This window comes from Erinaceus europaeus, chromosome 3 (genome assembly GCF_950295315.1).
Source record: "Erinaceus europaeus chromosome 3, mEriEur2.1, whole genome shotgun sequence".
Taxonomy (NCBI): domain Eukaryota; kingdom Metazoa; phylum Chordata; class Mammalia; order Eulipotyphla; family Erinaceidae; genus Erinaceus; species Erinaceus europaeus.
This window is the reverse complement of record NC_080164.1, coordinates 66,077,310-66,102,981: the sequence shown is the minus strand read 5'-3', so window position 1 is coordinate 66,102,981 and position 25,672 is coordinate 66,077,310. Positions and strand designations below refer to the sequence as shown.

General features: G+C 39.6%; 1 long non-coding RNA gene across 1 annotated transcript; it reads right to left on the bottom strand.

Moving 5' to 3' along the window:
- Positions 1-665: 665 nt before the first annotated feature.
- Positions 666-25,365, bottom strand: LOC132537673 (uncharacterized). The gene is made up of 3 exons (XR_009549135.1): positions 25,211-25,365; positions 4,313-4,419; positions 666-1,033 (listed from the first exon to the last, which is right to left on the bottom strand). It is a non-coding gene; the product is annotated as an uncharacterized LOC132537673 (long non-coding RNA).
- Positions 25,366-25,672: the final 307 nt, after the last annotated feature.

The following is a 25,672-nucleotide window of genomic DNA, read 5'->3' as shown; positions in this document are numbered from 1 at the left end:
GATCTCATGCTTGAGAGTCCAAAGCTTTATCACTGTGCCACCTCCCAGACCACTACAATAATTTCCTCAGTGGACTTTTTCTCTTGCAAGCAGCTGTTTGTTCTGCCCTCTTATTGGTAAAGCCAACTTTTCTTGAGCAACAACTGTTTGAATCACATTTGGTATGTGGTCGCATTATTACACTTAATCCTTGCAAAGCTGTAGGGTCAGTTCTGTTAATACTCAAAGTCTCCGTTCTTGATTCTGTTTCCTCAGCTTGAAAATCTCATTATATTTTCTGATTGTATTCCCTTCCATGATTTCTTGCCCAGCCCTGTAAGAACCTCTTGTATCTCTCTCCTTCAGGGTATATTATATTCCTTTTCATGATTTCTTGCCCAGCCCTGTGAGAACCTCTTGTATCTCTCTCCTGCAGGGTTTAATCAACAACTACTTGTAAGAGCAACCTGCTATCACTGTAGGCTACTGTTGCCAGTGGTATTCAAGAATAGAAGGATAATCACTGGGTGGTAACTAGAAGGTCTGTAAAAAGACCACACAGAGTATGTGTCCTACTAACTTTATAACTAGAGAATGAGAGTTTTTACTTTGTGTATGTGGGGGGTGGGGGGGGTCAGGGAAGTCCCCTTTAAGTAGAATCTCTAACAGAAACAGTAAGACTCAAATTCTTTTAAAATTTTTATTAGTGATTTACTAATGATTAATAAGATTGGAAGGTAACAGTTTGCAATTCCACACAATTCCCAACACCAGAGTTCCATGTCCCATCCCCTCTTCTGGAATCTTCCCTCTTCTTTATCTCTTTGGGGGTATGGGCCAGAATTATTTTTGAGATGCAGAAGGTGGGTGTTCTGGCTTCTGTAATTGCTTCTCCACTGGACATGGATGTTAGCAGGTTGATCCATACTTCTAGCCTGTTTCTATCTTTTCCTAGTGGGGTAGGACTGGAGAGGTGAAGTTCCAGGACACATTGGTGAGGTTGTCTGTATGAGGAGGTTAGGATGACATCATGGTGGCATCAGCAACTTGGTGGCTGAAAGGCAGTTTTTTCTTCTTCTTCTAGCGTTTGCCCCTGAAAGGTAAGATATTCCTACAATGCCAATGAATAAAATGGTGAACAAAAAGTGGCTCCAAGACCAATTCTATAAGGTTTGAAAAAGTCTAGCACACTATGATTTGGGGAAAATAGTAGAGAATGCTCTACTGACATTGGCTCTTCTACCTCTCACATGCTGTGGTGTTTGTGGGCACTCATGTGGGACTTTTGGCACAAATCTCAGGCTCTGCAATCCCCAGGCAGGTTCTGCTAAATGGGGCCTTTGGCTGTGTGGCTGGTCTTTGTTGATGATGGCCAGTAATGATGCATCAGTCTGTCTCTTCACCTGTCAACTCAGTTGAAGTTTGAAGTTTCCTTAGGTCCTCAGGGATTAAAAATATTCAGAAGAAAAAAAAGGGGGTCACCTAATTGCACATCTTCGGTGTAATCATATAACTACAAATCTAGGAAAGTCAAAATTTCAGGCAAATGCTGGGATATTCTGGTCAAGACTCAGATTCCCTGAATCTGAATGAGACTACTGAATGCAGGTTCCTTGTTTAGAATTTTGCTTTATCTAAATTCTGTCTGCTGATAATACAATGACAGCTCATTACTATATACTTGTCATAGATGGATTCTCATGTTAATTTTCAGGCTATAATAAAATCTACAGTGCATTGTCTCAGAATATATAATAGAGATGTGCATAATATAGAGATTAGTAGGTCTTTGTAAAGAGTAAATGCTTTTTAAAAAGTAAAATACAGGCTAGGGAGAGAGCTTGAGCCTCCAAAGTCCCAGCTTCAGTCCCTAGCACCACCATAAGCCAGAGCTGAATAGTGGTCTAGTCTTTCTGTGTGTGTGTGTGTGTGTGTGTGTGTGTGTGTGTGTGTGTGTGTGTGTGTGTGTCTCATTAAGACAAAATAATAAAATATTTTAAAATCATCAAGAGAAATATTAAAATACTCAGGACTGTGTAGAATATAAAAACTGGAGAGATCTGTGTGGTATACATGTTGAACAACAATGAATTCCTGGATTTGAAGGCAACCTAGGATTGCAGAAGCAATGGCTAGCTGCTGTCTGAAGAAGACAGACTTCACTGCTGATTCTTCTGTGACTTTTCAGTTTTGGACCATTACCTTTTCTTTAGAAAACATATTATTCTGAAATCATAAAACTCACCCCTTCAGTACAGTTTATAATTCAGTGGGCTTTAGTATATTCAAAATATTGTGTCACCATCAACACTAATTCTGGACCATTTGCACAGTCTACCAAGAAATCTTGTATCTATTAAATGTCATCCTTACAGTCATCTCCTCTAGCCCTTTACAACCATAAATTGTGTGACTGTCTGAGTTGGCTTCTTCTTTTAACATGTTTTCAAGATTCATACATTTTTAAAAAAATTATTTATTTATTTAATAGAGACCAAAACACTGCCACTTTCTTCAATGCATTGAGGGCTAAGATTGAATCTGGGTCATGCACATGGTAAAGCAGCTCACTATCCAAGTGAGCTTTTTTCGTCATTCCCGTTGTTATATTTTAACATGAATTGGTATTTCATTCTTTTTTACATCTAAATAATATTCTATTATTGTTTCTACATTTATCAGTTGATAGGTATTCAGACTGTCTTAATTTTTTACCATTATACATAATGCTTCTGTGAATAGTTAGGAATAGATTTCTGTATAGATGCGTAGCCAGTTCTCTTACATAGGGGTAGAAAGAATTTCTGGGCCATATAATACTGATATGTTTATTCCTTTGAGGAACTGCTAAATATGTTTCTGGAATAGCAGCACTGATTTTGTATACCTACTGACAGTGTATTCAGAAGTCAAATTTCTTCCTAACTTGTGTTGATTTGTTTCTTTTAATTATCTTGGCAGACATGAAGTGACATCTCACTATGGTTTTGATTTGCATTTATCTAATGAATAATGGGGTTAAATTTTTTCCATTTGTTTATTCTCTATCTATTTGTATATCTTCTTTGGAGATATGCCCAATCAGACTCCTTATCTGATTTTATCCTTTCTCTCTCTCTTTCCTGCTTGCCTTCTTTCTTCCTTTCATCTTTCTTTCTCTTTTCCCATCAGAACTTTGTCACTGTTTTGTGCCTGTATAATCCTCCCACTCTTGATGGATTGGTTTCTTTTTCTAGATATTGAGAGACAGAGAATGAGGAAGAGACAGAGGAGAGATACCTTAGCACCATTCTACAACTTGTGAAGCTTTTCTTTGTATGGCTCAAACCCACGTCCTCATGTATAATAAAGTGTGCTTCCCATCAGGAGAGCTATTTCCTGGCCCTCACATATTTTTCAGCAGGAATATTTGCTATTTTACTATTCTATTATGAAAATTGTTTATATATTTTGAGTACTAAATTATTGTAAGATATATGTTTTACAAATATTTTTCCCATTATGTGATCAGACTTTTTAAACTTTCTTGAAACGTCCTTTGAAACACTACAGACATCGTGTGTGTGTGTGTGTGTGTGTCTAGTAGCATATTTAAGAAACCATTGTGGGGACTGGGAGGTGGCATACCTGGCTGAGTGCACATGTTATCATGTACAGGGTCCTGTTTTCTAGCCCTCACTCCCCACTTGCAGGTGGGGTGTTTCATGAGTGGTGAAGCAGGTCTGCATGTATCTGTCTTTCTCTCTCCCTCTCTATCTCACCCCCTTCTCAATTTCTCTTTGTCCTATCAAGTGAAAATAGAAAGAAATTAAAAATAAAAAGGAAAAAAATGGCCCTCAAGTAGTCATGGATTTTTAGTGCTAGCACTGAGCCCCAGCTAGCCCTGGTGCCAATTATAAGAAAAAAAAAGAAGAAGAAGGAAAAGAAGAAGAAGAAGAAGAAGGGGGAGGAGGAGGAGGAAGAGAAGGGGAAGAAAGAAAGGAACCACTGCTGGTGGGGTATTTCTTATATAAATACAATTCAAATCTGAAATTATAAAGGATCATATCAAACAAATTTAGCAGGGTTCTTGATTCATATAAATAAAGTTTTGTGTGATTAAGCAGTCAAGTGACCCATCTACTTTTCTGACCAGTGTTCTTTGGCTATTCTTACAGATTTTAAGGCCGTATAATAGTGTTCCCAAATCCTTCTTAGCCCCCCTTTCTCCCTGTGAATGCTCACCAAGTAGTACCAAAGTCTACAAACTGCTTCTGTTTCACTGTAGTCTATCAAGGCTATCATACCTCACAGGTAGTATAATCCCCTGAGTGTTTAACATTGGAAAACTCACCAGACACCCAAGGAAATTTGATGGACAGGTCCTTTAATTAGAAGAGCACTTTTCTAATTGTTAGCAGGCTTGGAATTTTCCATCCACTGTGGACTGTAATGTTGATCCTGTAAGGGTGTGGGGTGAAGTATAATGATGTTCACTTTTGGATAATTAGGTGCCAAGAAGACTTTGGAGTTTACTTTAAAATATATACTTATTTTTTAGTCATCTCTGGGGATTCACTGCTCCAGGCTGACTTTCTGAGACAAGAAGAGCTAGACAGAAGCCTAGAGGGAGGAAAAGAAACCACAATACAGAGGCTTTCCCTGAAGCTTGAACCTGGATCATGAGCATGGCAAAGCAGGCTCATTCCCAGGTGAATTGTCTTGCTGGCCTTAGAGCTCACTTTCTCTTTGTTCACATTTCTCAGTCATTTCACTACTTCCACACACTGGACATATTTATACAATGCTACCTAAGAACAGCCTTGTGGCAATGTCAAGTCTCCACTCTTAAGGATGAATTCTCTCCCCCTGCACCCCTCTGCCATGTGTCTTATTTGAGAAAACCCAGCCTGCCAGAAGGGTCAGGGTATAGAAGGGATAGCTGACCTTGTTAGAGCACCTACTGCGTGCCTGAGGCTCCAGAGTCTTCAGCCACTGGCACCACCTTATGCCAGAGCTAAGCAGTGTTCTGGCTTTTTCATCGTCTCTACCTCTCTCATAATAAATAAATCTTTTTAAAAGAACTAGCCTCAATTAAGTATTAATTAATTCTGTTTCATACCACAATCAATTTTCATACATTCATATAGACTATTTTACCTATACATATTTTTATTGAATTAAATAAAACTTGGGGGGCCTGGACATGGTGAACCCAGTTAAGTGAACATAGTATGAAATGTAAGGACTTGGGTTTGAGTCCCCTGCTCCTCCCCTGCTGGAGGGAAGCTTCACAAATGGTGGAGCAAATCTACAGGTATCTCTCTTTCCCACTCCCTCTCTATCTCCCCCTCCTCCATCAATTTCTCTCTGTCCTATCCAGTAAAATGGAAAAAAAAGCCACCAGGGGCAGTGGATTTGTAGAGCTGGCACAGCACCAGCATGACAAATACACAGCTCCTGGTGGCCATTTGTTCCTTTTTTTTTTTTTTTTTTTGATAGGACAGAGAGAAATTGAGAGGGGAGGGGGAAATAGAGAAGGAGAGAGAAAGAGAGATACCTGCAGAGCCTGTGAAACTTCCCTCTTGTAGAAGCAAAAGAGCAGGGGCTTAAATCTAGGTCCTTGTGCATGGTGACATGTGTGCTCACTGCCCTACCTCTTTTCCCCTGTTTCTTTTTTTTTAAATTTTTATTTATAAAAAGGAAACATTGACAAAAACTATAGGATCAGAGGGATACAACTCCACACAATTCCCACCACCAGAACTCTGTATCCCATCCCCTCCCTGCCGGGCTAGTCTTGCAGGTGGAAGAGAGGATCCAGCAACTCATGGTGGCATAGTAATACAATTCTTTATTAACACGAGAGAGCTCCAGAGTCAGGTGTGAGCACAGCGGTTTAAGCCATGTGGCGCCAAACCGCAATGGCCACCTCCTGGTTTGCACGCCAGCCCTTCTCCAGGTCAGAAAGTGGGAGAGAAAAGAGAGTGAAACTAGGAACAGAAGTGGGTTTTATGGGATGAAACTGGAAGTGGCAAGTTGGAAATGGCTAGGAAAGGGGGTGGAGAGAGGCAAAAGGCATGCTGGGAAGGTGGAAGTGTCCTTAGCAACTGTTGCGATGGTTTTAACTGGTGGGATTAATATACCCTGCAGGCAGGGTGGGTCTCAAGGTAGAAAGAAGATAGAACAGGCAAAACAGTGATTATGTAAAAAGGCCATACTATCAGCAATGCAGCATGGAGCAGGGGGAGCTGGTTTAATGGCCAACACCTCCCTTGACAGCTTTCCTCTTCTTTATCCCTCTGGGAGTATGGACTCAAGGTCATCATGGGATGCAGAAGGTGGAAGGTCTGGCTTCTGTAATTGCTTCCCCACTGAACATGGGCATTGGCAGGTTGATCCATACTCCCAGCCTGCCTTTCTATTTCTCTAGTGGGGTAATGAGGTCTTTGGGAACTGTTTTTATATTTTGTGTCAATGAGAGAAAGCCACAGAGGGAAAGAAACAAGCACACACACACACACACACAGAGATACACTCACTCACTCTCTCTTTCTCTCACATACACACACACACACACACACACACACACACACACTCAGAGAGAGAGAGAGAGAGCACATCACTGCTCAGCTCTGGCTTATGGTAGGGCTAGGGACTGAACCTGGGACCTGGGAGCTTCAGGCGTGAAAGTGTTTTTACATAATCATTATGTTGTCTCGCTAATCTTGGAGCTCTTTATATAGCATGTTTATTAGCCCTTGTTCTGATGTATGACATGTAAATATATTTTCCCCTTTTGGAGGATATCTCTGTGTTTTGGTGATGATTATTTTTGCTGTACAGAAGTTTTTCAGTTTAATGTAATCTCAGTGGTTTATTATTTTTTTTCTTATTGTCTTGCTATTAAACTTGAGTCTCTGAAGACTTCTCCAAAGTAGGCATCATATAATGTTCTGTTGATGTTTTCTTCTATGTATTTTATGGTTTTTGGTCTAACATCTAAGTGTTTAATCCATTTTGAGTCTACTTTTGTGCATAGTGACATTTGGTAGGTCTCTTTTTTTTTGTTACCACCAGATTTATTGATGGGACTCATTGCTTGCACTACTGCATTATTCTTTATACTTATTTCCTTTACTTGTTCTTCCCTTTGTTTCTTCCTTCTTTTCTCCCTCTCTCCCTTCCTTCTTTCCTTCTTTATTTACTTCCTTTCTCATTCTTTTTTTTATAGAAGGTGAGAGAAAAATGGAGATTGAGAGTGAAGTAGAGATGGAGGTAGAGAGAGAGAGAGACAGAAATAGACACCAGCAGCACAGCTTTACTACTCATGAAACCACACACAACACACACAAACCCCCTCCCTTTTCTCTCTCTCTCTCTCTCTCTCTCTCTCTCTGCAGGGGGACCAGGGACTTGAGCAGAGGTCCTCACTCATGGTAATATGTGTACTTTACTGGGTGAGCCACAACCTACCCCCACTTTTTTCTTTCCTACAAAACAGTCAGTACTTCTGTACTGCTGTTTCTGCGGCATGAGGCCACCCAGTGATTCCCAACAGCATCTACTAAAGACAATTTCTTTTCTTTATTTTATGGTTATTTATTTATTTACTTACTTATTTTAATGAGAGACTGAAAGGAAGAAGGACCAGAGCACTGCTCAGTTCTGGCTCTTGGTGGTGCTTGGAATTGAACTGGCAACATCAGAGGCTAGGGAACAAAAGTCTAGTGCAATATCATTGGTACTATCTCCCTGGTACATCTTCTATCTCACACTTTTACTGATATTACCACCTACTTCCCACCCTACTCCTGCATTTTCTAGAAGCAGATTTCAGTCCTTAAATAGTTATTTTGTAAAACATTTCAGTGTGTATCTTGAGAAGTTATTTTATGGTGATAACTTTATCAAAGTGTAGCCACATAGTAAACTCTATATAATTAAATTCTATATTTTAGAGGTTTTAGCATCTCTAAAACTATCAAAATCAAATTAATAGTAAAGATAAACATCACCCCTAAAAATTTCCTCATTCGACTTAGTAATTTCTTCCTCCTGTTATCCAAGCCGTTTACTCTAGATAAGTTATATTTTCTGGAATCTCTGTAACTAATATTATCTAGTGTATGCTTTTTTTTTTTCTGTCTTCTATTGTTCAGTGTTGTTATTTTGATATTTCATTACACTTTTTTTAAAGTAATCACTGCTTTTTTTTGTTTTATTTTATTTATTTAAATATTTATTTTATTTATTTATTCCCTTTATTGCCCTTGTTGTTTTATTGTTGTAGTTATTATTGTTGTTGTCATTGTTGGATAGGACAGAGAGAAATGGAGAGAGGAGGGGAAGACAGAGAAGAGGAGAGAAAGATAGACACCTGCAGACCTGCTTCACCGCCTGTGAAGCGACTCCCCTGCAGTTGGGGAGCCGGGGCTCGAACCGGGATCCTTATGCCGATCCTTGTGCTTTGCGCCACCTGCGCTTAACCCGCTATGCTACAGCCCGACTCCCATTTCATTACACTTTTATGTGTATCAGTAGTTTTCTTTTATTACTGAGTAGCAACCAATTGTACAGACATATCACAATTCATTAGTCATTTGCTGGAATTCATTTGTTATGTTTTTAGTTTTTGACAATTTAAAATATTTATGAACATGTGATGCAAGTTTTGTATGGATATATGCTTTTATTTCTTGTGTAGAGTGTGAATAACCAGGACTGAGGTGGTTGAGTCAGATGGTAGATGTATTTTTAACTTAAAAAAAAACAAACCCTGACAAAGTACTCTTCAAAGTTGCCACACTATTTTCCATTCCCATCAACACTGAGTGAGTGTTCCTGTTGTTTCACATCTTTGAAAACCTTTGGTATGGTCAGTGTTTTTCATTGTATTCACTGTAGTGGGTGTCTAGTGGTATTTCACTGTGGTCATGATTTGCATTTCCCTAATGACTAACTAGGTTGAGCCTCTTTTCATGTACTTACTTGCCAGACCCATACATTCAATGGTGATGTGTTTGTTCAGATCTTTTTCTCATTTAAAAAGTTATGTAGTGCCAGAGATATAGCTCACTTATACAGTAAGCCTGCTTGGCCATGCAGATGACCCAGGTTCAAGTCCTGCCTTCACTTCATTCAAAGATTCAGTTCTTTGTGGTACCTTTCTCTTTCTTTCTGTATCTATCTGGAAAAGTCAACATGGAGTAGTATAGCCCTGGCAATGGTAAAAAAAAAAAAAGTGTTATTTATTCTCTTTTAAATAGCTTCTTTATAAATTCTAGATATGTGCAAGCCAATCTAATCCACCATATCGACAAACAGAAATATAAAAATCACATGATTTTATCAATTGACACAGAAAAAGCATTTGACAAGGTGCAATACCCTTTTATGATAAAGGCCCTCCAGAAACTGGGAGTGGCAGGAAAATTCCCCAATGTAATAAAGGATATATATATATATGTCTAACATTATATTCAGTGGGGAATACCGAAAGCTTTCTCTATAAAATCAGGAACTAGGCAAGGGTGCCCTCTCTCACCACCTATATTCAGCATAGTCCTAGAAGTCCTAGCCATCACAATCAGGCAAGAAAAAGACATCAAAGGAATTGGAAAGGATGATATTAAGTCATCATTATTTGCAGATGATATGTTGATATACCTAGAGGACCCCAGAAACTCTATCAAAAAGCTACTAGAAATCATCAATGAATTCAGTATAGTAGTAGCTTACAAAATCAGTACCCACAAATCAGTGGCATTTCTCTAGAGGAAAGAGAACTGAAGGAAGTAATCTCATTTACAATTGAACCCCAAAAGATAAAATACTTAGGAATAAATCTAACAAAGGAGGTGAAAGACTTTTTCAAAGGAAACTACAAGACACTGTTGAAAGAAATAGAGGGTGACACAAAGAAATGGAAGAACATCCCCTGTTCATGGATTGGAAGAATAAGTATCATTAAAATGGCAATTCTGCCAAATGTAATCCCTATTAATATTCAATTTAGAAAATTGAACAAATTACTAAAAAAAATTGTGTGGAACTTTTAAATCTTTTTATTTTATTTACTTATTATTGGATAGAGACAGAGAGAAATTGAGAGGGGCAGGAGAGATAGAGACAGAGAAAGAGCCAGAGAGTTACCTACAGCCTTGCTTCACCAGTCATGAAGCTTTCCTCCTGTAGGTGGGAACCAGGGACTTGAACACAGGTCCTTGAGCACTGTAACTCATGCACTTAACCAAGTGCGCCCCCACCTGGCCCCCATGTGAAACTTTTAAAAGCTCGAATAGCAAAAGCTCTCCTGAGGAAAAAGAAGAAAAATGGAGGCATCATGATGCCTGACTTCAGGTTATACTACAAAGCAATAATTGTTAAAAACAGTGGAACTCTATTACATTGCTGGTGGGAATACAAACTGCTACAAACATTATGGAGAACAATATGGAGAATTCTTAAACAAATCCAGATGGAAATACCTTAGGATCCAGCAATTCCACTCCAAAGCATTTATCCAAAAGAGATAAGAACACTAATTCGAAGGGATATATGTACTCCCATGTTCATAGATGCATTATTCACAATCATCAAAATTTGAAAGCAACCAAAATGGCCGACAGATGACTGGATTATGGGACATACACTTCATGGAGTAGTACTTAGCAATAAAAAAATATGACTATGTCATTTGGGATAAAATGGATGGAACTCGAGAAGAGCATGCTTGTTGAAGTAAGCAAGGAGGTAAAGAACAACTACAGGATGATGTCACTCATTCATGGAATTTAGAGAATTGAACTTGAAAACAAACAAACAAACACAGAGAAAACCCATATTCAAGACTTAAAAATGACCGTAATTATCTAGGGGGGTGGGGGGTGACACAGACCTTTGGTAATGGAAAAGGTGTGATATCATAATACTATTAATTTATAATATCATAAATCACTATTAACTTAACATGTTGGGGAATAGATTTAATACTTCAAGTTCTCTAACTGCCTAGACCATATCTCTGAGTATACATATTTTTTAACCTAAGTATTTTATGTTTCAGATTTGTAAAATGACCAGATTCTGACACTAGGTTTAAATTGTTTGAGAAGCTCTAAAAATATATTTGTATCTATAGTTTTTTTAAACATCTGAATTACCTTAGACTAGATAGACCAAAACCATTTGGCCCTGTTAGTGTCTAAGATATGGTAATTAACAGATACCTAAAAAAAGGGCACAAAGTATATTGAGATCAAGTATATTACAGTAGACCCTAACCACTGTATTCTCGTAGAAAAGTAAACCCCCAACGAACTTGAACTTGTTTATGATAATAATTAACTATTGCTATTTTCAACCTTTTCTAAGACTACAAATATTGTAATTAAAAAATTAAAAAAAACTTCACTTGGACTTTGAGCTGAGGGTTTAAACAAACAGAAGGTTTATTTCAATCACCAGTCACTTAGGTACTTTAAAATAGGCAAAGGGACAAAGATTGTCTAGACTTGATGGTGGGAACCATGATTCCATAAGCTTGTTACTAGCACTTGTTCAGGTCCTGGGGGAAGCAGCATGGTGAGTTCCAGGGAGAAGGAGAGCAGGCAAGGGCAACAGGAACAGAGAGAAACTTCCACCAGACACTCACTGAAATGACTTTCTATAAACCCACAATCCCTTGTGGGTTTGCACAAGTTCATAGTATGCTCATCAGGCTGACATCAGGCATATGCTAATTACGCTCATGTTCCAAGATACAAAGAACCCTTTCCATTCTCTTTAAGATCTTTATTTCTCCAACATCAGATGAGTGACTGAGCAAGTTGTGGTATATATATACAATGGAATAGTACTCAGATATAAAAAAAATGGTGACTTCACCATTTTCGGCTGATCTTGGATGGACCTTGAAAAATTCATGTTAAGTGAAATAAGTCAGAAACAGAAGGATGAATATAGGATGATCTCATTCTCAGGCAGAAGTTGAAAAACAAGATCAGAAAAGAAAACACAAGTAGAACCTGAACTGGAATTGGCGTATTGCACCAAAGTAAAAGACTCTCGGGTGGGTGTGTGGGTGGGGAGAATACAGTTCCAAGAAGGATGACAGAGGACCTAGTGGGGGTTGCATTGTGTGGAAAACTGGGAAATGTTATGCATATACAAACTATTGTATTTACTGTTGAATGTAAAACATTAATTCCCCAATAAAGAAATTTTAAACAAAAGATATATTTTTTTAAATAATTTATTTCTTTATTGGGGAATTAATGCTTTACATTCAACAGTAAATACAATAGTTTGAACATGCATAACATTCCCCAGATTCCCATTTAACAATACAACCCCCACTATTTCATTCATTATTTTTCATGGACCTGTATTCTCCCCACCCACCGACCCCAGAGTCTTTTACTTTGGTGTAATACTCCAATTCCATTTCAGGTTCGACTTGTGTTTTCTTTTCTGGTCTTGTTTTTCAACTTCGGCCTGAGAGTGAGATCATCCCATATTCATCCTTCTGTTTCTGACTTATTTCACTCAACATGATTTTTTCAAGGTCCATCCAAGATCGGCTGAAAACGGTGAAGTCACCATTTTTTACAGCTGAGTAGTATTCCATTGTGTATATATACCACAACTTGCTCAGCCACTCATCTATTGTTGGACACCTGGGTTGCTTCCAGGTTTTGGCTATTACAAATTGTGCCGCCAAGAACATATGTGTACACAGATCTTTTTGGATGGATGTGTTGGGTTCCTTAGGATATATCCCCAGGAGGGGAATTGCAGGGTCATAGGGTAGGTCCATTTCTAGCCTTGTGAGAGTTCTCCAGACTGTTCTCCACAGAGGTTGGACCATTTTACATTCCCACCAGCAGTGCAGGAGGGTTCCTTTGACCCCACACCCTCTCCAGCATTTGCTGCTGTTACCTTTTCTGATGTATGACATTCTCACCGGAGTGAAGTGATATCTCATTGTTGTCTTGATTTGCATTTCTCTGACAATCAGAGACTTGGAGCATTTTTTCATGTGTTTCTCGGCCTTTTGGATCTCTTCTGTGGTGAATATTCTGTCCAAGTCCTCCCCCCATTTTTGGATGGGGTTATTTGTTGTCTTGTTGTTGAGTCTGGCAAGCTCTTTATATATATTGGTTATTAAACTCTTATCTGATGTATGGCATGTAAAGATCTTCTCCCATTCTGTGAGGGGTCTCTTGGTTTGGGTAGTGGTTTCTTTTGCTGTGAAGAAGCTTTTTAATTTGATGTAGTCCCATAGGTTTATACTTGCCTTAGTCTTCCTTGTAATTGGATTTCGTTTCATTGAAAATGTCTTTAAAATTTATGTGGAAAAAAGTTCTGCCAATATTTTCCTCTAAGTATCTGATAGTTTCTGGTCTAACATCCAAGTCCTTGATCCACTTGGAATTTACTTTTGTATTTGGTGAAATACAGTGATTCAGTTTCATTTTTCTGCATGTTTCAACCCATTGTTTCCAACACCATTTGTTGAAGAGACTCTGCTTTCCCCATGTAATAGTCTGGGCCCCTTTGTCAAAGATTAGATGTCCATACGTGTGGGGCCTCATTTCTGGGCTCTCAATTCTATTCCACTGGTCAGTGTGTCTGTTCATGTTCCAGTACCAAGCAGTTTTGATGACAATGGCCCTATAATACAGTTTGAGATCTGGGAGTGTGATGCCTCCGGTTCTGTTCTTTTTTCTCAAGATTGTTTTGGCAATTCTAGGTCTTTTCTGGTTCCAGATAAACATTTGTAGCATTTTTTCTATTCTCCTAAAAAATGTGCTTGGGATCTTGATGGGGATAGCATTAAATCTGTAGATGGCTCTGGGTAATATATTCATTTTGATGATGTTAATTCTTCCAACCCATGAACATGGAATATCTTTCCACTTCTTTGTGTCTTTTTCAATTTCTTTGAGTAGTGACTCATAATTTTCAGTATACAAGTCTTTCACTTCTTTGGTTAGGTGTACTCCTAGATATTTTATTGTTTTTGTTGCTATAGAAAAAGGAACTGATTTCTGGATTTCAATTTCTTCTAACTTAGTGTTTGCATAGAGGAATGCCACTGACTTTTGAATGTTAATTTTGTAGCCTGACACCTTACTGTATTGCCTGATGATTTCCAAAAGCTTCTTGCTGGATTCCTTAGGTTTTTCCATGTATACTATCATGTCATCTGCAAATAAGGAGAGTTTGACTTCTTCTCTTCCAATCTTTATGCCTTTAATTCCTTGCTCCTGCCTGATTGCTATGGCAAGAACTTCCAACACTATGTTGAATAGTAATGGTCATAGTGGGCAGCCCTGTCTAGTACCTGATCTGAGGGGAAATGCTTCCAGTTTTTCACCATTGAGTATGATGTTGGCTGTAGGTTTGCTATATATAGACTCCACTATCTTCAGGAATTTTCCATCTATTCCCATTTTTTGTAGTGTTTTGATCATAAAGGGGTGTTGTATTTTGTCAAAGGCTTTCTCTGCATCTATTGATATGACCATGTGGTTTTTGGTCTTGCTTTTGTTGATGTGGTGGATCACATTGATTGATTTACGTATATTAAACCAACCTTGCATGCCTGGGATAAACCCCACTTGGTCATGATGAACAATCTTTTTGATATACTGCTGTATCCGGTTGGCTAGAATTTTGTTCAATATTTTCGCATCTATGTTCATCAGAGATATTGGTCTATAGTTTTCTTTTTTGGTTGTGTCCCTGTCTGCTTTTGGTATCAGGGTGATGTTGGCTTCATAGAAGCTGGCAAGGAGTATTCCAGTGTCTTCAATCTTCTGGAAGACTTTTAAAAGTAGAGGTATTAGTTCTTCTTTGAAAGTTTTGTAGAATTCATTTGTAAAACCATCTGGTCTAGGACTTTTATTTTTGGGAAGATTTTTGATAACTGTTTCAATTTCATTAGCTGTGATGGGCCTGTTCATGTTATCCACTTCCTCTTTACTTAATTTTGGAAGTTGGTAGGTATCTAGGAAATCATTCTTTTCTTCCAGGTTCTCTAGCTTGGTGGCATATAGTTGTTCATAGAAGCCTCGCATAATATGTTGAATTTCTGCAGTGTCTGTTGTGATATCTCCTTTTTCATTTACTATCCGATTTATTTGGGTCTTCTCCCTTTTTTGTTTTGTGAATCTGGCTGAAGGTTTGTCGATTTTGTTTACTCTTTCGAAGAACCAACATTTACTTTCACTGATCTTTTGTATGGTTTTCCTATTCTCAATGTTATTTATTTCTGCCCTAACTTTAGTGATTTCTGTCCTTCTGGTTGCTTTAGGATTCCTTTGTTGTTCTTCTTCTAGGTCTTCAAGATGTGCAATCAGGCTGTTTATTTGTGCCTTTTCTTGTTTCCTAATGTGTGCTTGTATACCTATGAACTTCCCTCTTAGGACTGCTTTAGCTGTGTCCCAAATATTTTTATAGCTTGTGTCTTCATTTTCATTGAACTCTCGAAACATTTTGATTTCTTCCTTGATTTCCTCTTTGACCCACAAGTTGTTAAGAAGTGTACTGTTGAGCTTCCACATTTTGGGACTGTTAATAATCTTTTGTTGATTGTTAAGTGTTAGTTTAATTCCACTGTGGTCTGAGAAGATGCTTGGAATGATTTCAATGCTCTTGAATTGGCTGATGCTGTCTTTGTGGCCTAACATATGGTCTATCCTTGAGAATGATCCATGTGGATTTGAGTAAAATGTGTATTCCAGTTTCTTGGGATGGATGACTCTGAAAATGTCCAATAGTTCTAGTTTATCTATCTCTTCATTTAGCTCCCTTATGTCTTTACTGATTTTCTTCCTGGATGATCTGTCAAGTTGAGATAGTGGGGTGTTGAAGTCCCCTACTATGATTGTGTTACTGTTAATATATTGCTGTAGCTCCTTCAGTAGAAGTTTGATGTATTTAGATGGCTTCTCATTGGGTGCATAGATATTAATAATTGTTAAGTCCTCTTGATTGACTGATCCTCTGAGCATTAAGTAGTGTCCATTCCTATCTTTTTTAATCTTATCTATTTTAAAGTCTATCATGTCAGATATGAGAATAGCTGTTCCTGCCCTTTTTTGTGGGCCATTGGCTTGTATGATAGTTTTCCATCCTTTCACTTTAAGTCTGTGTTTGTCTTGTTGAGTTAGGTGAGTTTCCTGTAGACAACATATTGTTGGGTTGTGTTTTCTGATCCATCTTCCTACTCTGTGTCTTTTAATAGGTGAATTCAGGCCATTGACATTTATTGATATCAAAGATTGAAGATATTTTAACGCCATTCTTGTAGAGTTTTAGAGTGTTTTGATATATGGCCTATTTGTGGTGATCTGGTTGTTTATAGGAGACCTTTCAGAACTTCTTTCAAGGCAGGCTTGGTGATGGTTGCTTCCTTCAACTGTTGCTTGTCTGAGAAGGTTTTGATGCTTCCATCTAGTCTGAATGACAGTCTAGCAGGATATAGCATTCTTGGCTGAAAGCCTTTCTCATTGAGCACTCGATAGATATCTTGCCATTCTCTTCTGGCCTGTAGTGTTTGTATGGAGAAGTCTGCTGCTAATCTTATGGGTTTTCCTTTGTAGGTAACTCTTTGTTTTTCTCTTGCAGCCTTGAGGATCCTTTCTTTATCCTTATTCCTTTCCAATCTAAGTATGACATGTCTTGGTGTCTTTAGGTCTGGGTTAATTCTGTTTGGGACCTTCTGGGCTTCTTGAATCTTTATGTCTTTGGTGTTGTCTAGACTAGAGAAATTTTCAGCTATTATGGCCTGGAGAATGCTTTCTTCCTCTCCTTCTCTTTCTTCCTCTGGTAAGCCAGTAATGTGTATATTGTTTCTTTTGAAGTCATCCCATAGGACTCTGTTGTTATTTTCAGCATCTCTTAATCTCTTTTTGAGATCTCTTACTTCTTTTTTACTTGTCTCTAATTCATCCTCAATCTTGCTAATTCTGTCTTCAGCCTCATTGATTCTATTCTCTCAGCCCTCTACTGCTTTCTGGAGTTCATCTGTTTTGTTGCCCTGCTCTGATACTGTTTTAGCTTGTTCAGCTAGTTGCCTTCTTAGCTCAGCGATTTCAGCTTTCAGCTCTCTAATAACCACGAGATAATTAGAATTTTCTTCCATTTTCTCATTTGTTGTTCCTGCATTTCTGATTACAATTTTTTCAAATTCTTTACTCACTCCTATTATTATTTCCTTAGCTAATGTTTGGATGTTGAACTCGTTGTTTTGTGCTTCACCCTCTGGAGGACTTTTAGCTGGACTCTTGTCCTGGTTCGAGTCTCCAATATTTTTTCTTGTTGTTTTAACCATTTTATATATGTTAACAGTTTTTTCAATCCCTGAGTTGGAGCTCAGTGGTGTAAAAGCCTCTTTTTTTTTCTTCCCTGTAGGCTATGGGAGCCTGAGGGCTTTTAAACTATCAATAGGCTTCTTAGCTTAATCACTGACTCCTGACCAAGAGATAAAGCAGGGTGTGGCAGAGATAATCTAGTGGTTATGCAAAGAGACTTTCACAGCCCCTCAGCTATGCCACCGAGGTATAGGTCTTCTCCTGAGTTTCCCGGTTAGATCTCTGTCCCCTGGTGTCCCTCCCTGTTGCTGCTCCAGATTCTGCGGGTAGTAGCAATGGAGACTCAGAGTTGCACTTAGTGAGTCTCTGGGGAGTCCTTTCCTCCCTTCAGCTGTCCCCTTGTTGTGGAGCAGACTGGAGGTGGTGTCTCCACTGATAAACTGTTGAACTGTTAGCAGTCACTTAATCTCTCCTTAGGCCCCTCTCTCCTCTCTGTCACCAGCCACGCGTGTTTGTACTCACGGGTGATTTACTGGATTCCTGTGGTCATTCTAGTCCTGTCTTGTTTCGATTCGGGTGGTCTCCTTTGGTATTCCTAGTTGATCCAGGAGAGGAGAGGAGAGGAGAGGAGAGGAAAGGAGAGAAGAGGAGAGGAGAGGAGAGGAGAGAAAAGCGATCTGCTGCTCGTAGCTCTGCCTCCGGAAGTTGAATCAAAAGATCTTTATTTCTCCTAGTCCTGGCACTTCTAACACTATGCCCATATTTCTTTATGTTTCTTCTTCCTGGTCCCTTACCATCATACTACTTCTGTTGACCTCAACTAAAATCAAAGCTACCAGTGTTGCCATGCCACATTATGCTGCTACTGACTTATTACTTGGATTGTCACCAAAGACACCAAGCCTTAGATGTCCCTACTCCTCTAGTCTGGTGAGGTCTTTCCTAACATATGAGACTACCTATTTCCATTTCAGATGGCACGTTATCTAACAAAGTTACAGATACTAGATACAGACTAGGGCTTAGGGTACTGGGTACAGGTATACATGTATCCATAAGCAAGGGCTGGTTATATATCTCAAAGTAAAAGTGCTTCATAGCCCTCTGTGATTACTTAGACCCAATAAGCTTGGGATCCTAGTAAAAGTGCCTAAAGAAGGCATCACAAATTCTGTGACTGGATTTAGACCTGATAACCTTGGCAATCTAGTAGAAAGGCCCAAAGAAAGCAGATGGGCACTGCTTATAGTACTTGGGAAATTCTGGCTGATGGGTTTGGGTTTGTAAATTCCAAACTTACTATTACCTGTGTGAGCATAGAGTAGGTACTGCTGAGATGCTCTAATGTCCTCCTGTGCAATCACCTCCATGAATCTGGAGTTCTTAGTCAAATTAGACACTTCATCATGACCATGATGCTCAGCACAGTGTCTTGAACTATGCTTGGCTGCTGGGCAGTGGTGCATTCAGTTAAACTCAAATATCACTGTGCACAAAAACCTGGGTTTGAGCCTCTGTTTCTCACCTGCAGGTGGGGTGCTTCATGAGGGGTGAAACAGGTCTACGGGTGTGTCTATCTTCCTCTTTCCCTTTCTATTTCCCCTCCCCTCTCAATTTATCTCTGTCTTGTCAAATAAAAATAGAAAGAAAAACAATGGCTGCTGGGAGTGGTGGATTTGTAGTGCTGACACTGAGCCCTAGTGATAAACCTGGTGGAAATAAAAAAAAAAATTAATTAATAAAGAAAGAACCATGTCTAAACCATTTCAAGGGCATAAAGATCAATGTAGTCCTGTAACATTTTCTCCAAAAAGAAAAAAAAAAAAAGAAGAAGAAGAACCAGATGAAATGAAAGAACACATTAAGTCCAGCTTCTCAATTCTCCCAGCCAAACAACAGAATTTTCAAGGTGACAAATTTTAGTCTTCTTTTCTCTTTTTTGTTCTAGCTAAAATTAACTTCAATAAAGTTTCATGCAAACCCATGACAAATTAAGATTCCTTTATTTTGAGAAAAACTTGCAAAAATAATGAGCTATAGATATTCACCAGGGACAGACAAGTTTGGGCTGTGGGTTTTGCATTCTAGGAGTTAGCCACAGGGAAGATGGCAGGCTCAGCCCTTTTCTCTTTGAAAGACTCACAAAGCAACTGGCATATCACATCAATGTTTCCAAATCCCTCAAAATGTTGCTCAACTTCATTAGCTATCAGGAAAATGCAAATCAAAATCACTTCACAGTCACTAGGAAAGTTATAAACAGATGATTAATTGCAAGCAATGTTAATGATGTGGAGCAATTAGAACATGAGTTGCCTTGTAGAAGAACAAGGCAGCAACTTTGGAAAATGGTTCAGTGGTTCTGCCAGGTTATATATAGAGTTACCAAATGGCTCAGCAATTCCACTCCTAAGTATAAACCCAAGAGAACTGAGCCACATAAACTTCCTTACAAATGTTCAGAGAAGCATAGCATGATATATAATAAGCAAAGAGTAGGAACTACCTAATTGTTCACCAAGTGATGAGTAGGTAAACAAAATGTAGTTGATCCAGACAATGGAGTAGTGTTCCTAAGTAAAAAAGAAATGTGGTGCAACATGGATGAACCTTGGCTATATCATAGAACCCTCTCACAAAAGGTCAAATATATGATTCCATCTATATGTAATGAAAGCAATTGGAGAATCTGTAGAAGCAGGGTATAGACTAGGTATGTCTAGAGTGGGAAGGGTATAGACTAGGTATGTCTAGAGTAGGGACAATAACTTTAAATGGTCATAAGATTTTGGGAGCAGCAGTCTTGTTCTACAGTTACATCACAGTTACAGGATGCATATATGGTTTCATAGCTTTGCAAATATACTAAAAAAATTGATTTGCACACTTAAAATGGGTAAGCTTTCTAGTAGAGAAAATCTATTTCAAAAAGTCTTTTTTTCTATGTTTGTTTCTTTATTTTATTGAAGGGGTCAGGACTTTACAGTGCAGTCATTGGCACACGAGTATGATTTCATTATGCACCAGGACCACAAATTTCTCTTCTGCCCCTCCAACTCCCTCCTTCCCCAGAGTCCCTTGCTTGGATTCAATGCACTGTGTCCAGTCCATGTTTTACTTTATGTTCTCTCTCTCTGTCCCTATTTGTTAAGTCACACTTATAGTGAGATCACCAGTATTTGTCCTTCTCTTTTTGGCTTATCTCACTTAACATGATGTCCTCAAGTTCCATCCAAGATGATGCAAGGGAGATGACTTCGCCATTTTTAACAGCTGAGTAGTATTCCATCATGTAAATAAATCACAATTTTTTAAAAAGCTTCTTTCTTTCTTTCTTTTTTTTTTTTTTTTTTTTTTAAAAAAAAAGGTTTCAGGAAGTCTATTGGGCTAGGAAGTTAGCATAATGGCCATGCAAATTGCTTTCATGCCTGAGGCTTTGAAGTCCCAAACTCAGTTCCAGGCACCAGTGTAAGCCAGAGATGAGTGGTGCTCTAATCTGCCTAGCTTGGTCCTGGATTCACCTAACCTGACTGTTATTTTCACATCACTACCCCAAGAAGCTAGCATCCTAAAGAGCATGCTTTTTGGCAAATTTGCTTTATAAAACAGGAGCATTTACAATAAAGAACTTTGCTTCTATAGACACTGTTTTGGTGCACTAGGGTGCATCACTCTATATTTACATTTGTGTATCTTCAGTGTGGTCTTATTAACATTTTGGGACAAGAAGGTGTGATTTTTGTCTCTTTGAATGCTGCCCCCTACCATTCATAGTGCGGTATACACAGCAAGCATTCTATATTGCTCATGGCTATACATATAATCTGCACATACATGCGGGGCTTTGTATCTCTAATGAGTTATTTCAACAACTCAATAAGCAAAATAAAATGCTTCTTAAGGGTCCTCATGTGCCAGGCACCATCTTGGGTGCTAAGAATACAAAAATGAGGAAGATAAGAGTCAGAACTGCCTGAAGCTTAGGATTCAAGGTCTGTAAACCAGGGCCCATACCGTGGAGACACCTTTACCTAAAGTCATGCCCAAGTCACATTTTTCACAGTCAAGGCATCTTCTGAAGCCTTAGTGAGGGTACTCCTTTTGAGAAGCCACCTCTGTGTTATTAGGAAGACCACACAAATGTGTTTTCTCCAGTGCTGGAAAAACTGTTTTCTATGTGTTTGGAGGCTAGTTGAAGATGTCTTCTTAGGATCTATATTAGGGCAGATTCTGACTCCTTAGTGGGAGTCTGCTATTGCAAAATTAAATGCTCCCAGCCTGAGTCTTAAGCAGGAAAGGGCAGGCATAGACAGACAGAAGATCACACTGATTGACCTCTGTTGTATATCTACTTCCTGGTAGCTCTAGAATAGCACAGAATTACTAGTACTGTATACATATTTTTCGCTTTATTAAAGACAAAAAAGTGTGTCTTGAATTTGCTTAGTTAATGGCATGCACTTAGGATGTCTCCCCTGGAAGCTAGGCCTAAATAGCAAACGCCTAGTTTTAAAGGGAGAAAAGACTCTGAGACCAGGTAGACAATGGTTTGTGGGAAGTCTGCCCACAGTTGGCAACACCAGAGGGCAGAGAGACTTAGGCATCTTGGAGCTCACTAGCTGAGGGAAATGTACCTGAGAAACCCACCCTCACATGGAATTTAAATGTGATCAAAGGACCCTGCTGAGGGCACTCTGTGCTGGCAGCCTCTTTCTGATTGAGAAGCAACAGGAAGTCTCAAGGGACTGCTGGTGAAAGGAGTAAGGTTACCAGCTTTCGAAGAGAATACCTGGAAAACCGGTCTTGCTGGCTTCTGAGGGGTCAGAGGGCAGCCTTCCCAGCAATCTGCTTGGCTCTACTGAGGCTCTTGGGACCTAGCCCACCTCCAACAAACCCAGGCAGGAAGCTTTAGCAGACAGGGACTGATGGGTCACTACCTAGCTGATCTATGTACCTCTCAATCTTCCCAAAGGAATCTAAACTCTTAGGAAATGCAAGCCTCAGCCAAGCCCTAGCACAGCTTTGCAGAGCCAGCGTGCCCCCCCCCCCCAACAGCCCCCACCCCAGGGTTGATGAGCAGCACCTGCTCTCTCCCTGGCTCCCACACTTGAAGCTACTGAATTTACATGTAATTAGAGAACACGTTTCAAAGCACACTGTCTGGGTTGCTGATAAGAGGCCTTCTCCCCATCAGATGGTTTTGTTTTGCTTTTCTTTTGCATATGGGTCTTAAAATTTGCCAAGAAAGGTTACAGGGGCCAACACTGTTTTGTTTGGAGATGCGAAAGCTCAAGAATGACTTAACTACCGTCTTTAAATACACAGAGGCATTTATTACAAGGAGGGAGACAGGAAACAGCAGGCTAGTTGCTTGTTAAACTGCAGGAAGAGAAGATGGAATCCCAGAGGACGGTCTGCTCAGGCAGACTCCCTCAGAGTCCTTGCGTGTAGGAGGTTCTCCTGGTCAGAATCCCCCCACCCACACACATACACCAAGAACCAAGACCCTCCACCCTTCACAAGTACCCTGCCCCCCCCCCCACACACACACACAGCAGCCTGCCCTGGAGGGTAGGCTGTGGACATTGAGCTCTTGAGCGTGTTTGAGGAAGGGGCTTCCAGCATCTGTTTCAGATAAGTAGGTTCTGTCTGGTGGCTGGCAGTCCCAATACTCAATCTGCAGCAGAGGTGTGATGGGACCCTAGGCTTCCTGCTGTTTGGCTTGTGCCCCTGTTCTGGTGCAGGTCCCCTTTCCCCATTGATGTGTGGCTTGCCATGGAAGGAAGTCTTCCTTTACAGCCATGGGGAGAGCACAACAATTACAGGGCTGAAAGATGCCAGGATTAAACTGAACTACTAAGAATGGGAAGCACAGAAATTTACACCTGTGGAGATGATGGGGTGACAGGTAGGATCTTGTCAGGGAGGTTGGTGCTGACACAAGAAATCACAGAGGGATCCAGGGATAGATAGCATAATGGTTATGCAAAGTGATTCTTGAAGCAGGTTAAGCACACATAGTACCAAGTGCAGGGACCAGCTCAAGGATCCCAGTTCGAGCCCCTAGCTCCCCACCACAAGCAATGAAGTCATCTTACAAGCAATGAAGCAGGTTTGCATGTATCTGTCTTTCTCTCTCCCTCCCTTATCTTCCCCTCCTCTCTCAATTTCTCTCTGTCCTATCCAAAAAAAAAATTGAGAAGATGGCCATAGGAGCATTGAATTCGTAATGCAGGCACCCAGCCCCAGAGATAGCCCTAGAGGCAAAAAAAAAAAAGTGACTCTTGTATTTGAAGATCCAAAGTCACAGGTTTAGTCCTCTCATCCCCCCCCCAACCCCCTGCATCACCATAAACCAGAGCTGAGTAGTGCTCTGTTAAAAAAAAAAAAAAAAAATCTAATGCAGTTTTTTTAGAAGTAGTATCTTAATGTTGTCTTCATTTGCATTTCTCTGATAATGACGTGGTGCATTTTTTCATGTTTGTTGGCCTTTTGGATCTCTTCTGTGGTGAATATTCTGTTCATATCCTCTCCTCATTTTTGGATGGGGTAATTTGTTTGTTTGTTTCTGAGTTTGGCAAGCTCTTTCCATATTTTGCTTATTAGACTCATGTCTGATGTGTGGCATGTAAAGATCTTCTCCCATTCTGTAAGAAATCTTTTCATTTGGGTGGTAGTTTCTCTTGCTGTGCAGAAGCTTTTTTTTTTCTTTAATTTCTTTATTGGGGAATTAACATTTTACATTCAACAGTAAATACAATAGTTTGTACATGCATAACATTTCTCAGTTGTCCATATAACAGTACAACCCCCACTAGGTCCTCTGAAGGACCTGTAATCTCCCACCCACCCACCCACCCCAGAGTCTTTTACTTTGGTGCAATACGCCAATTCCAGTTCAGGTTCTACTTTTGTTTCCTCTTCTGATCTTGTTTTTCAGCTTCATACAGAAACTTTTTAATTTGATGTAGTCCCATTTCTTTGGTTTTTTTGTTTGTTTTAGTCATTTTTATATTGGATTCATATCATTGAAGATGCCTTTAAAATTTAAACAGAAAAGACTTCTGCCAATATTTTCCTCTAAGTATTTGATACTGGTTGATGTAGCTTCTAATGGAAGTAATGGGGACACAGAACTCTGGTGGTGGGCACAGTGTGGAATTATACCCCTATTATCTTAGGGTTTCCTAAATCAATATTAAATCACTAATAAAATTCTCTTGTTTTATAACAAATAATAAGTTAATTATTTAAAAATTTCTGATAAGGTATGGACAGAGGATTTTAAACAGTAAACGATGAAAATGGTTAATAAGCATTGCTGGCAACTTACTGCAGCTCCTCACCCCACTCCTGACTTAAAATCCTACTAACCTGTTAGCACAGAGTTGTTCCAGATCCTTCCTCGGATGCAGTTTTCAGTACTGCTTAGAGAAGAGGAAACAGTTTTGTGGAGGGTGGGCCTTTCTCCTTGACTGCTATTATCACCACAACTGTCTGTAAAAGGTCAGCACCTATGGGTTTGTATCACCCCAGAAGATATCTGAGTCTGGGGTGTAAGTGGGGGAGGGGAGTGAGGTCTGATCTTCAGCAAATGAAGAATAAATATACTGTTGGTCCGGATGGAGGCAGGGAGTTCAGAAACTGCCCTGTCCGGCCGAGTGCCTGGCATGCAGCAGATGAGAGATATGTGAGAATGAATAGTCAGAACTTGGGGGCTGAGTGGTGGCCTACTTGGTTGAGTGCACATGTTACAATGCACAAGGAACCAGGTATGAGCTTTCAGTTCTCATCTGCAGGGGGAAAGCTTTACAAATGGTGAAGGAGCGCTGCAGGTCTGTCTCTCTGTCTCTCTCCCTCTCTATCTCCCCTTCCCTCTAGATTTCTGACTGTCTCTATCCAACAAATAAATAAAGTCAGAACCTTACCTCTGATGTACTATGAGGTTATAGATGTGGTGAGCAGTAAAGGAGCACCTGGACTGCCTAGGAAATATAACATAGGCCAGCGGTGATCAAGCACTGCCCCAGGGAGCTTCAGGAGGGAGTGATGAAGTGGGGCAAGGCTTTCACATTCTCTGCTCCGTGTGCTTGCAACAGAGAACCAGTACCAGGGCTAAATTCTCAAACACTGTGATATGATGATAGGACAAGAAATACATATTTGGGCTATAGCCCCTGTACCTAGCACAGAAGCTCCTAAAGCCTTTGGAATTTCTTGAGTGACTGAGACAAAAGAGTGTCTTTCTTCCTTTCTTTTTTACTGATAAAAAATATATATATTTATTTATTTGTTTATGTATTTGCCTCCAGGGTTATTGTTGGGGCTCGGTGCCTGCACCACGAATCCATGGCTCCTAGAAGCTATTTTTTCCCCTTTTGTTGTCCTTG